A 14,545-nucleotide genomic window follows, 5' to 3' on the forward strand; every position below is an offset into this window, starting at 1 on the left:
TTCAAAGAAGCGTGGGATGAACACAGAGGATCTAGAATCAGATATTAATAGTAAATATTGAACTAAGGCCAGTACTGGGCAGACTTGCACAGTCTGTGTCTGTGTTTGGCCCTTTGGAGGGGGATGGGCTGGGGAGGGCTTCAGTGGCTGGGAGGGTGTAAATGGGCTGGAGTAGGTTTTAACAGAGATTTCGGCAGTTGGAACCCAAGAACAGTCCCGGGTAGAGCTTTGGATTCTTGCCCAGAAATAGCTAAGAAGAAAATTTAAAAATTTAAATTGAATCAGGTTGAGCAGACTGGATGGACCATTCGGGTCTTTATCTGACGTCATCTACTATGTTACTTTGTTAAAGCCTAATGACACCTATCTTGCAAGTAGGTGTGGTTATGGGTAGGGAACAGGTGAGGTTAACTTAGGCATCGCTAGGTGTGCGACATAGACTCCAGTACATTAGGCCCAGTAAAACCTGGCCTAAATGTGCTGGCCTACCTCAACAGCACCTAGCATCACCTACGCCCACTTAGGCCCCGCTAGCTGTGAATCTACAAGTGACGCATAGCAATTGATTGACAAATGCGCAGAGTGGCGTGTACAATGCAGGTGCACTAAGGCATTGTTTATAGATTCAAGATTCTTTATTTTTTATATACAGTCTATAAAAATACATGTCTAGACGGTGTACGTTATAAAAAATTATAAAAACAATTAAAGGAAGCAAATAAAAACGGTAGTTTATCAAATGTTAAAAACACTGGACAAATTTAAATTAACATACATGAGACGAAAGGGTAGTAGGGGAGGGAGAGGTTGTTTAAAATACATTAAAATTAATTAAAAAAAGGGCAGTAAATGGGGAGTGGTAAAAACAATAGGAGGGGATCACTTCAGAAGAAGTGTTAGATATTTCAAAACTATATATGAATCAGGAAGGTAGAACGTGGAGGCTGATGCTAGCAAATGAAAGCATCTTTAAAGAGGAAATTTTTAACTACACTAAACTAAACTAAACCTTAAGTTTATATACCGCATCATCTCCACGGAAGTAGAGCTCGGCACGGTTTACAAGAACTTAAAAATGAAAAAGGGTAGGAAAAGGTTTACATCTATATATATAAAATCGGAGGTATGTATGTATGTGTGTATGTATGTATGTGTGTGTGTGTGTATGTGCCGCGATCACGCAAAAACGGCTTGACCGATTTGAACGAAACTTGGTATGCAGATCCCTCACTACCTGGGGTGATATGTTCTGGGGGTCTCGCTGCCCACCTGCACACGTGGGCAGAGCTACAAACAGAAAATCAGATTTCACCCATTCATGTCAATGGAAAAAATGTAAAAAGCTGCCTTTCTCACAGTAATTCCAACTTCCTGGGGTGATATGTTCTGGGGGTCTCGCGGCCCACCTGCACACGTGGGCGGAGCTACAAACAGACAATCAGATTTCACCCATTCATGTCAATGGAAAAAATGTAAAAAGCTGCCATTCTCACAGTAATTCAAAAACGGCTTGACCGATTTGAACGAAACTTGGTATGCAGATCCCTCACTACCTGGGGTGATATGTTCTGGGTGTCTCGCGGCCTACCTGCACACGTGGCCGGAGCTACAAACAGAAACTGAGATTTCACCTATTCATGTCAATGGAAAGGATGTAAAAAGCTGCCATTCTCACAGTAATTCAAAAACGGCTTGACCGATTTGAACGAAACTTGGTATGCAGATCCCTCACTACCTGGGGTGATATGTTCTGGAGGTCTCGCGGCCCACCTGCACACATGGGCGGAGCTACAAACAGAAAATCAGATTTCACCTATTCATGTCAATGGAAAAAATGTAAAAAGCTGCCTTTCTCACAGTAATTCCAACTACCTGGGGTGATATGTTCTGGGGGGTCTCGCGGCCCACCAGCACACGTGGGCGGAGCTACAAACAGAACATCTGATTTCACCCATTCATGTCAATGGAAAAATTGTTAAAAGCTGCCATTCTCACAGTAATTCAAAAACGGCTTGACCGATTTGAACGAAACTTGGTATGCAGATCCCTCACTACCTGGGGTGATATGTTCTGGGTGTCTCGCGGCCTACCTGCACACGTGGCCGGAGCTACAAACAGAAACTGAGATTTCACCTATTCATGTCAATGGAAAGGATGTAAAAAGCTGCCATTCTCACAGTAATTCAAAAACGGCTTGACCGATTTGAACGAAACTTGGTATGCAGATCCCTCACTACCTGGGGTGATATGTTCTGGGTGTCTCGCGGCCTACCTGCACACGTGGCCGGAGCTACAAACAGAAACTGAGATTTCACCTATTCATGTCAATGGAAAGGATGTAAAAAGCTGCCATTCTCACAGTAATTCAAAAACGGCTTGACCGATTTGAACGAAACTTGGTATGCAGATCCCTCACTACCTGGGGTGATATGTTCTGGAGGTCTCGCGGCCCACCTGCACACATGGGCGGAGCTACAAACAGAAAATCAGTTTTCACCCATTCATGTCAATGGAAAAAATGTAAAAAGCTGCCTTTCTCACAGTAATTCCAACTACCTGGGGTGATATGTTCTGGGGGGTCTCGCAGCCCACCAGCACACGTGGGCGGAGCTACAAACAGAACATCTGATTTCACCCATTCATGTCAATGGAAAAATTGTTACAAGCTGCCATTCTCACAGTAATTCAAAAACAGCTTGACCGATTTGAACGAAACTTGGTATGCAGATCCCTCACTACCTGGGGTGATATGTTCTAGGGGTCTCGCGGCCCACCTGCACACGTGTGCGGAGCTACAAACAGAAAATCAGATTTCACCCATTCATGTCAATGGAAAAAATGTAAAAAGCTGCCTTTCTCACAGTAATTCCAACTTCCTGGGGTGATATGTTCTGGGGGTCTCGCGGCCCACCTGTACACGTGGGCGGAGCTACAAACAGACAATCAGATTTCACCCATTCATGTCAATGGAAAAAATGTAAAAAGCTGCCATTCTCACAGTAATTCAAAAACGGCTTGACCGATTTGAACGAAACTTGGTATGCAGATCCCTCACTACCTGGGGTGATATGTTCTGGGTGTCTCGCGGCCTACCTGCACACGTGGCCGGAGCTACAAACAGAAACTGAGATTTCACCTATTCATGTCAATGGAAAGGATGTAAAAAGCTGCCATTCTCACAGTAATTCAAAAACGGCTTGACCGATTTGAACGAAACTTGGTATGCAGATCCCTCACTACCTGGGGTGATATGTTCTGGAGGTCTCGCGGCCCACCTGCACACATGGGCGGAGCTACAAACAGAAAATCAGATTTCACCCATTCATGTCAATGGAAAAAATGTAAAAAGCTGCCTTTCTCACAGTAATTCCAACTACCTGGGGTGATATGTTCTGGGGGGTCTCGCGGCCCACCAGCACACGTGGGCGGAGCTACAAACAGAACATCTGATTTCACCCATTCATGTCAATGGAAAAATTGTTAAAAGCTGCCATTCTCACAGTAATTCAAAAACGGCTTGACCGATTTGAACGAAACTTGGTATGCCGATCCCTCACTACCTGGGGTGATATGTTCTGGGTGTCTCGCGGCCCACCTGCACACGTGTGCGGAGCTACAAACAGAAAATCAGATTTCACCCATTCATGTCAATGGAAAAAATGTAAAAAGCTGCCATTCTCACAGTAATTAAAAAACGGCTTGACCGATTTGAACGAAACTTGGTATGCCGATCCCTCACTACCTGGGGTGATATGTTCTGGGGGTCTTGCGGCCCACCTGCACACGTGTGCGGAGCTACAAACAGAAAATCAGATTTCACCCATTCATGTCAATGGAAAAAATGTAAAAAGCTGCCATTCTCTCAGTAATTCAAAAACGGCTTGACCGATTTGAACGAAACTTGGTATGCAGATCCCTCACTACCTGGGGTGATATGTTCTGGGGGTCTCGCAGCCCTCCTGCACACGTGGGTGGAGCTACAAACAGAAAATCAGATTTCTCCCATTCATGTAAATGGAAAAAATGTTAAAAGCTGCCATTCTCACAGTAATTCCAACTACCTGGTGTGATATGTTTTAGGGGTCTCGCGGCCCACCTGCACACGTGGGCGAACCTACAAACAGAACATCAGATTTCACCCATTCATGTCAATGGAAAGGATGTAAAAAGCTGCCATTCTCACAGTAATTCCAAGTATAAATCACTTTCTATGACACTATAACCACTAGGGACATCATTTCTATTCTACCACGGACACCATACATATAGAGTTTGTATGTTCTAACTGTGTTTGTAACTGTTTCCTTCATGCACCCCAGTTCATAATGTTATTACATTACATGAGTACTTTTGCTGAACTAGGAACACAGGTTCCATTCTGAACCAGGAAACAACTGCATGGAGTTTCTTTTCAACCTGAGTTTCCACATATTGAGTTGTTTAAATCAATACTGGAACTTTTGGATGCCACTTATTCCAACAGATCTTCCTTTTCAGTTTAAGAGATTGCAAATTCCAGTGAGACTTGCATTCTCTATCACAATCAACAAATCACAGGGACAGACTATAACATACTGTGGAGTGGATTTAAGATCCCCCTGTTTTTCCCATGGACAACTCTATGTTGCTTGCTCAAGGGTGGGTTCACCCAATAATTTATATGTTCTTGCTCCTGGAGGTGAAACTAAAAATGTTTTTTATAATCAAGTTTTGTGTTAGTTGTATTGTATTCATTTTGTCAAATATTTCACATTATAATTTGAATATTGTACTTTTTATAAAGCTGTTAAAAAATAATTTCATTCACCACTATAAAGTATCTTTATTTGAATCCATTTACAGTGTTATTGCTATAATTAAATTCCCGTGCAACGCCAGGGCATCAGCTAGTAAGTTTATAAATCGAGTGGAAAAGTAAGGGAAAAGAAATTACATGTTAGAGAAGAGCCAGGTTTTTAGTTTTAAGTTTAGTTTTAAATTTTTCGAGGGAGTTCTCTAATCAAATGTCGAATGGAAGGGCATTCCACAAAGAGGGGGCGGTAACTGAGAAGATGGATTTGCGAGTGGTGTCATGAAACAGTTCCTGTATTGACGGTATAGAAAGTAAATTTTGATTATTATAGAATCTGGCCCTTGGTGCATGCTAAACCCACTTGATGCTCATTAATCTAGGAATTGAAATGTGTTATGTTGATGAGTACGCATTAACCCCTTCAAACCCACCGATAAGTCCTTTAAGTAAGCTTCGCTAAAAAAAGAGGTCTTAGCACACCCTTATGTGGGTCTTTCACGTGTGCTAAAGTCATCTTTAGCAAAGCCAGAAAATAGCAGGTTGCCATTAAAAAAAGATTCAGAGCGAAACCTGGAAAACTTATGGAAAGCTTTACAGAAGATTATAATAATATATCCACCATCAACAGTAACTTCTCTGTACAGCCAAATACTTCCATCCACTCAGCGATCCCACCCAAGACGGCTCAGCCTTTAATTGCTGTCTGGGATTTATACATCAAATCGTCATCGGTCCTCAAAAAACATTTTTAAATTATACATAAGTATGTTTCAAATTTGATCTTCAATTACTAAGAGAAATGGTTAGAAGTTTGACGTATCTGATCAAAATCCAGATTGATAAGGTCTCTCCATTAGCTTTGGCAGGAGAATATGGTAACCAAAACCTGATGAAATGTCTTAAGTCCTTTTCATTTCTCCCTGGAACTGACTTTCACAACAAATTTCAAATTTCTGACCAACTGACTTTCCCGCCTGATAAACCTGGGAATAGTTCCTTGCCCTGGTAAATATCCCCACTTTCTTGAGCATGAGCAGTGGTCGCATATCTTCCCAGTCCCTCCCTAGGATTAAGGGAAAAGGTAGTTTTTTTTATGATTGCGATATTCGGTCTTCGGGTTTCTACCATCTGTTATATCCACCCAATAGGTTTGCTTGGGCTTGACATCTCCAAGTATGCAGTGGATGTATGCAACCTTGGAAAAACTCCCTTGCGTCCCTTATCCCCAGTTTCTCCTGACAGCAAGGATTGGTTACGTCTTGTGCCCAATAAAGCAGTTAAATCAGCTCCTGAAATTCACACCTCACTTTTTAGGGTGGGTCTACCTCTCCCGTGGGTTGCCCAAGATCCGCAGCTAACTCTACCAAGGAGCAGTCCATGTGGGGGCATTCCTTCTGAAAATGTCCCTCCTCCCGACACCGAAAACACTCTAACCTGGGTCGGGTCATGGAAGGGGTCCCCCTTTAGAAAACTCCATGGTACCCATTTCTCTTTCCTTATAAGTTGTCTCTTTCTTATTTATATAGAATAACCCCTTCACTTTGCCAGCTTTCTTCTCAAAAACTGTGTGTGTGTGAGTGAGAGTGAGAGCGCGTGAGTGAGAGTGTGTGTGTGTGTGAGAGTGACAAAATTCTGTTGGAGAGGGTACAGAGGCGAGCTACGAAACTAGTCAAAGGCATGGAGAATTTAAGCTACATGGAACGCCTCGGAAAACTGGGACTGTTCACCCTCGAAAAGAGAAGACTGCGTGGGGATCTAATAGAGACTTTTAAAATATTAAAGGGATTTGATCAGATTGACCAGGAAGCAGCATTACTGACATTTTCAGATGTGACGCGGACAAGAGGTCATAGCTTAAAACTGAATGGCAGCAGGTTTAGGACAAATGTCAGGAAGTTCTGTTTCACACCGAGAGTGGTGGGTGCTTGGAATGCTCTCCCGGAGGAGGTGGTGGCAGAAAATACTGTGCTGGGTTTCAAACGCATGTTGGATGCACACCTTCTTGCAGATCATATTGAGGGATACGGGAAAACCGGGTCTCCAAAAAGGAGCACCTAAATGGGCCTTCGCGTGTGCGGATCACCGGACTAGATAGACCTTGGTCTGATCCGGTGAAGGCGTTTCTTATGTTCTTATGAGAGTGAGTGATATGTAAACTTTGTTCCAGGACCACCATATTCACAATGACCACTCCGGTTCTTTTCTCTGGTTTTAACCAGCGGTTGACCCATTCTAGTAAATTTTGGGCTGCAGCCCAGGGCCGTTCTCCTTTCTGGAATTCTCTCTTCCAAAACCTCTTGCGGTGACATTCTGGAGATAATCCCAACCAGTCATATATAATCTCTTTTACTTGTACATAGTCTAAGGTCCTGCTCTATATGTAGCCTGCTCTTCATGAGTTAGGTACTGCACAAGTCTTATGGCCCGCCACTACTACCCTCTCAAAGGTAATAAAACAAGCTTTCGGGTCATCCTATGGGCTGAACTTGTCCACTCCCCTGCATCCAACTTGTGAGTCCCCACTGAAACAGGGGTTGCATCTAATTAAGCTACCTGCTCGTGTATCCCGTTTGCCAGCCTTTGCAGTTCTATGGCTTGTACCTCTAAGTTGTATTAGAGGCTGTTGTCTCTGACAATGCTTGTCCATGGTTTGGGCAAAGCATCTGTCCATGGCCTCCTGTTCCACCATAATTGAGACCTGCTACTGATACTATGGCGCTGATCTGCTGGGATAGAAACAAAAATACAATTCAAGTATAGACCAACCACCATCTGGCCCGGACCATCCCTCGAGCACACTCCCCCCCCCCCCCCCCCCCCAGCCAAGGTCCCCTTTACCTGACACAGCTGGGTAGGAGCAACTTCCCCAAGGGGACACCGCCAGTTCTTTACGCGGTTTCTTCATCCAACTTCTGACCCCCAAATGTAAGGATTTGCTGCTTACCCATAGGCATAGGCTGAGACTCCAAGATGCCACACCACCTACCTAGTCTCTTGTAATGACTAGTACCTCCCTAAGCAGGAATTGGGATGACTGAGCTGCCCTTACAACCATGTGGTTTTCTTAAAATGCTGTTGGGGACCCTGGGGATTCTCTGGCATCAGTGATGGAACATATACTCCATCACTAGTAGTTAATACAGCTGATTTTTAAAAGGTTTTGGACAAGTTCCTGGAGGAAAAGTCCATAGTCTACTACTGAGACAGATATAGGAGAAGCCACTGTTTGTCCTGGGATTGGTTGCATGGAATGTTGCTGCTAGCTGGGTTTTTGCCAGGTACTTGTGATCTGGATTAACCACTCTGGAAACAGGATACTGGGTTAGATGGACCACTATGGCTATTCTTATGTTCTGAAATCAAATTGAATACAAAATGGTGTTACTGAGGATCAAAGTGAGAATTTCAAGTTTTTCAAGTTCAAGTTTATTTATATTTGATAAATCGTTTATCCATAATTTACTAAGCGAGTTACAACCAAAATATAAAAGTAAGTCATAAAATTAACATACTATTAAAAATGGGCAGGACGAACAAACGTACTGACAAACTTGGATACAGAAGGAAAAAAAGGGGTAAAGTTACAAAATTGGTGTTAAGCTAGATTAACGAAAAATCCGTAAATGGAAAGAACATAAGGGAAGGTAATAAAATTAATTTTCCTATATAAAAATTTTTTTAAAATTTTTTTTACCTTTTTGCTTTCAGAGATGTTTTCTACTTTAAGAATATTGGGCATTTGTAAAGGAAGATATATTTAAGGAGATATCTTTTACTGCAATGAGACAGAGAACTAATGCTCAAAAAGAAAAAGAAAATATATAAGGTGCTGTTTTGTTGCCATTCTTATGTTCACTGCATGCATATAGATCTCATGCATTTTCATTGTGGAAATCTTAAAATCCCAGCTTGGTAGTGACCCTTGAGGATGCATTGGCTTTGCCTTCTACATTTCTTCAGGCTTGTTTGCTTTCTTTTTGATTCCAATTTGGTTTTTGATACTGTATGTCCCTTTTTCCATTCATTCTTATGGAAACCATGGTAAATGTTTCAGTAAATTTGCAAATGAGACTATGCAGACAGACCTCTGTGGCTTTTTTTTTGTGCTGAGATCACATTGACATCATTGTCTGCAAGCATTCAAGGCTGTTTCTGCATATAATTCTGAATTCCAGAGTCAGGTGAGTGACAAGATATGTTAAAACTCATGCATAGAGAAATGAAACATTTTGTTCCACAGTTTATGGTGGAGTGAAGATAACATCTTTCATTCTATACCATTTGTGAGTACTCTAATTTTCCAAGTTTATTTAAGATTTAATGTATAGCTTAATCTATATTCTGCCCTCCCCCTCCACACACACACACACACTTTATGTGAGCATTTGCACAGTTTCTTATATAAGAACAAGTTTAAGTGTTTTATATTAAGATGTATGAGTAAAGTGTGCTCTGTGGAAATTCCCCGGAGGGCCTTGTTTCTCCCAGAGTGCTAAACTGCATTCACAGAACTGAAGCCCTGCCCTTCTTCTCCAGTATGTGAGAGAACTACTGCCATATTTGAGACTGCATAGCTGTATGAGAACCTGGGTTAACATTGTGCTCCCACCAGGTTTTTCAGCCCTTATTTCTAACAATCTAACACAGTTTGGATTCTCTATCTATGTCTGGAGAACAGTGTTATTTCCACAAGGTGTGGACACACTCCTAGCTTGAATAGGAAAGCTGGTAGAGTGAGAAGATTCTATGAAAGTTGAACTGCTTTGAAGTCATCAATTGTGAGTGTTTATTGTTTATTTAATGCTATTAAAGAAAGTTGCGCAACAAATACAGAGTCTGGCTGGTAACACTAAGGGCTAGATTCACTAAGCAAACCGATCATGTACCGATCGGTTTGCAATCCCTTTGAGACCCGATTTCCCCCCAACCCCATTCACTAACGCTTGTAGTGATCCAATTCTGATCCTCCCATGCAAATTAGTAAAACCCCATACAAAATAATAATAATAATAATTTTATTCTTATATACCGCCAAAGCCATATAAGTTCAAAGCGGTTTACAGCAAGAGGCGCAGGACAATCAGCGAAGAGGTTACAATCAAAATCAGCAATACAATCTTAACATAATAAAGAATATGAAAGCTAAAAGATTCATAGTGTTACAGGATTGAATAAGAAGTGGTGAGTAGATTCTTAGTTAACAAATCGATTGAACAGACTTGTTTTTAATCTATATATATATAAAATCGGAGGTATGTATGTGTGTATGTATGTGTGTATGTGCCGCGATCACGCAAAAACGGCTTGACCGATTTGACGAAACTTGGTATGCAGATCCCTCACTACCTGGGGTGATATGTTCTGGGGGTCTCGCGGCCCACCTGCACACGTGGGCGGAGCTACAAACATAAAATCAGATTTCACCTATTTATGTCAATGGAAAAAATGTAAAAAGCTGCCATTCTCACAGTAATTCAAAAACGGCTTGACCGATTTGAACGAGACTTGGTATGCTGATCCCTCACTACCTGGGGTGATATGTTCTGGGGGTCTCGCAGCCCACCTGCACACATGGGCGGAGCTACAAACAGAAAATCACATTTCACCCATTCATGTCAATGGAAAAAATGTACAAAGCTGCCATTCTCACAGTAATTCCAACTACCTGGGGTGATATGTTCTGGGGGTCTCGCGGCCCACCTGCACACGTGGGCGGAGCTACAAACAGAACATCAGATTTCACCCATTCATGTCAATGGAAAAAAAGTAAAAAGCTGCCATTCTCAAAGTAATTCAAATACGGCTTGACCGATTTGAACGAAACGTGGTATGCTGATCCCTCACTATCTGGGGTGATATGTTCTGGGGGTCTCGCGGCCCACCTGCACACGTGGGTGGAGCTACAAACATAACATCAGTTTTCACCCATTCATGTCAATGCAAAAAATGTAAACAGCTGCCATTCTCACAGTACATCAAAAACGGCTTGACCAATTTGAATGAAACTTGGTATGCAGATCCCTCACTACCTGGGGTGCTATGTTCTGGGGGTCTCTTCACCCAAGAATTTATATGTTCTTGCTCCTGGAGGTGAAACTAAAAATTTTGTTTATAATCACGTTTTGCGTTAGTTGTATTGTATTCATTTTGTCAAATATTTCACATTATAATTTGAATATTGTACTTTTTATTAAGCTGTAAAACAATAATTTCATTCACCACTATAAAGTATCTTTATTTGAATCCATTTACAGTGTTATTGCTATAATTAAATACCCGTGCAACGCCGGGTCATCAGCTAGTAGTTTTCTAAAATTGAAGTAGGTTGAAGAGTGCGCAAAAACGTTACTAAGCCAGTCGTTCCATTTACCTGCCTGGAAGGCAAGAGTTCTGTCAAGAATCTTTTGTAGTGGCAGGCTTTTATTTTCGGATAGGTGAACAGATGAATTCTTCGTGTGGGCCTAAGATAATTTGCCAGATTGAAGTGGGAAACCAGGTAAGTTTGAGCCAGACCAAATATTGGTTTATAACATAGACAAGCGAACTTAAACAGGATTCGCGCCTCTAGGGGCAGCCAATGGAGTCTTTGATAGTAGGGGCTTATGTGTTCCCATTTTTTCAGCCTAAAGATCAGTCGAACTGCTGAATTTTGAATAACTCTGAGTCTTAGAATGTTTTTTTTGAAGGAACCCAAGTAAATAATATTGCAATAATCGAGCAAACTCAGGATGGATGATTGAACCAGTAAGCGGAAGGATGGTGCATCAAAGTATTTTCTGATGGTTCTGAGTTTCCATAGAACCGAAAAGCATTTTTTAACTAGTAACTCTGTGTATGCATTTAGAGTGAGGTGGCGGTCCAAGGTGACTCCTAGGATTTTAATGGAGTGGTCAATAGGGAAGTCCTGACCATTCAGGGAGATCAAGGAGTCTGATGTTTTGCGACCTTTTAAAGAAAAAAAAAAAGCCGGCAAAAGCCCTGACAGCAGTGACAGGAGGCTGCTTCTCCTGTCACTACTGTCAGGGTCTGCTCATGCTCCAGGATCGCTCTCTAGCGATCCTGGCCGTGGCGAAGGGCGTGTCAATGATCGTACCCATTTGCATGCAGGTTTTTTGTGAATTCGTCGGCCTGCATGCAATCGGAAACGGATCGGAGACAGACTCGAGGGTTAGTGAATCTACCCCTAAGATTACAGAAGTAAGTGTTAACTGAATAGGAACCTTTTTCAACTGCAGTAACTCAGAGTGAGTTCAACAGTGCTTGGTAACCACAGAGGAGTCCTTGCTTTCAGTGCAAAAACCTGAGAAAATCCATGGTCAAGACTGAACGGTGAGCTGTAGCTGTATAGTGAGATTCAGTCAGTAAACTATGCAATTGTTCATTCACCTAAACAGGCCCTGCCCTGAGTTTGACTAGCTATTGCATGTAACCCTGAGACACTTTTGGGTGGCAGAATTGGATTATAAGAAGAGGAACGAAAATGAAACACTCCAATGAGGGCTGAAGGAATCATATACAGATGAATTCTGTGCTAAATTCCACTCACTGTAGCTGATACTGAGACTGCTGTAATCACTTTTTTTCCCATCATTTTTCTCAGTGAGAAAATATCTTAGTAAATCATTTTCAGAAACTTTAACCTTTCTTTGATCCCTGCCTCTCCCATTCCTCCCTGTGTGTTGCAGGAGAGCAGAATATACGGTCACATTTATCGATGGCTTTCCACCTTCTTCCAGACGTACAATGGAAAGAGGCAAATGAGATGTCAAATATTCAACCAAACAGTTACTTTATTGTGCAAATTATATAGAAACATAGAAACATAGAAAAAGCGGCAGAAAAGGGCTATAGCCCACCAAGTCTGCCCATTCCAAGTATCCCCCCCCCCTGAATTTACTCCCTTAAAGATCCCACAAGAGTATCCCATTTTTTCTTAAAATCCGTCACGCTGCTGGCCTTTATCACCTGGAGTGGGAGTCTGTTCCATTGATCCACCACTCTTTCGGTGAAGAAGTACTTCCTGGAGTCGCCATGAAACTTCCCTCCCCTGATTTTCAGCGGATGCCCTCTTGTGGTCGAGGGTCCCATGAGCCAGAAGATATCATCTTCTGACTCGATGCGTCCCGTGATGTATTTATACGTTTCAATCATATCTCCCCGTTCTCTTCTTTCCTCGAGTGAGTACAGTCGCAACTTCTTTAGTCTTTCTTCATACAGGAGATCCTTGAGCCCCATGACCATCCTGGTGGCCGTTCGCTGAACCGACTCGATCCTCAGCACGTCCTTTCGGTAGTGTGGTCTCCAAAACTGAACACAGTACTCCAAGTGTGACCTCACCATGGTTCTGTACAACGGCATCATAACTTCAGGACTCCTGCTGACAAAACTTCTGTGGATACACCCCATCATTTGTCTTGCCCTGGAGGAAGCCTTCTCCACTTGATTGGCAACTTTCATGTCTTCGCTAATGATCACTCCTAGATCGCGTTCCTCCGTGGTCCTAACCAAGGTCTCACCATTTAGTACATAAGTTCTACGCAGGTTTCTCTTGCCCAAGTGCATTATCTTGCATTTTTTAGCATTGAAGCCTAGCTGCCAAGTATTTGACCATTGTTCCAGCAGCAGTATGTCGTGTGTCATATTATCAGGTAATAAGCTTTTGCCTACTATGTTGCAAAGTTTGGCGGCGTCGGCGAACAGTGATACCCTTCCTCTAAGTCCTTGCGTCACATCTCTTATGAATAAGTTGAATAGAATCGGGCCCAGGACCGATCCCTGCGGCACTCCACTGATCACGTCCGACGCTTCAGATGGGGTACCGTTCACCACCACCTTCTGAAGTCTGCCGCTCAGCCAATCCCCAATCCATATAGTTAGAATGTCTCCTAATCCTATCGATTTTAGCTTGTTCAGTAATCTTCGATGAGGGACGCTATCAAATGCTTTGCTGAAGTCCAAATATACCACGTCCAGTGACTCTCCGGCGTCCAGTTGTCTAGTAACCCAGTCAAAAAAGCTCCTATACTGTAAGCAAAGTCTATAACTTAATGTCCTTGAGTATAGGGTCTCATGAAGAGATCCAAAGTCTATGATGTGCAAGTTGGCTAGGTCTAGGACAGGGGTAGGGCACTCCGGTCCTCGAGAGCCGTATTCCAGTCGGGTTTTCAGGATTTCCCCAATGAATATGCATTGAGAGCAGTGCATGCAAATAGATCTCATGCATATTCATTGAGGAAATCCTGAAAACCCGACTGGAATACGGCTCTCGAGGACCGGAGTTCCCTACCCCTGACCTAGAATGTCCCAACTAGGATCCCAGTTCTGGCATCCTAAGATGCCTTCATCGGGCGAGGGACACTGCCGTAGATGAAACAGGGCACAAACAGGCAGGCAAAGTAAACAAACGCACAAATCGCGGAGTAACATTTTCGGAGGCAAATACGCGCCAAAAAACTACATCTGTGCTACTTCTGAGGCAAAATTCTTCTTTCCCCCTTGTGTTCGCTTTTCCATCTTCTTCCACCATCCTGAGCCTTCTGGGAAAGCAGCACAGAACTTCAGATGCAGCTTATTCGCCGTATATGCAAAAAAATGCAAATGATAGAACTGAGTTTGCATCAGAAGAAGGCAGGGCTCTGTTTTTTTCCGCTGAGAGAGAACACAAATTACATATGCTCTGCTTGTGTACCTGGTATGTCTCCGTAAAAAGACCTCCAGTGGTTTCAAAAGACACTTTTGTTTGTTCCGAAGGAA

Source organism: Geotrypetes seraphini, chromosome 1 (assembly GCF_902459505.1).
Source record: "Geotrypetes seraphini chromosome 1, aGeoSer1.1, whole genome shotgun sequence".
Taxonomy (NCBI): domain Eukaryota; kingdom Metazoa; phylum Chordata; class Amphibia; order Gymnophiona; family Dermophiidae; genus Geotrypetes; species Geotrypetes seraphini.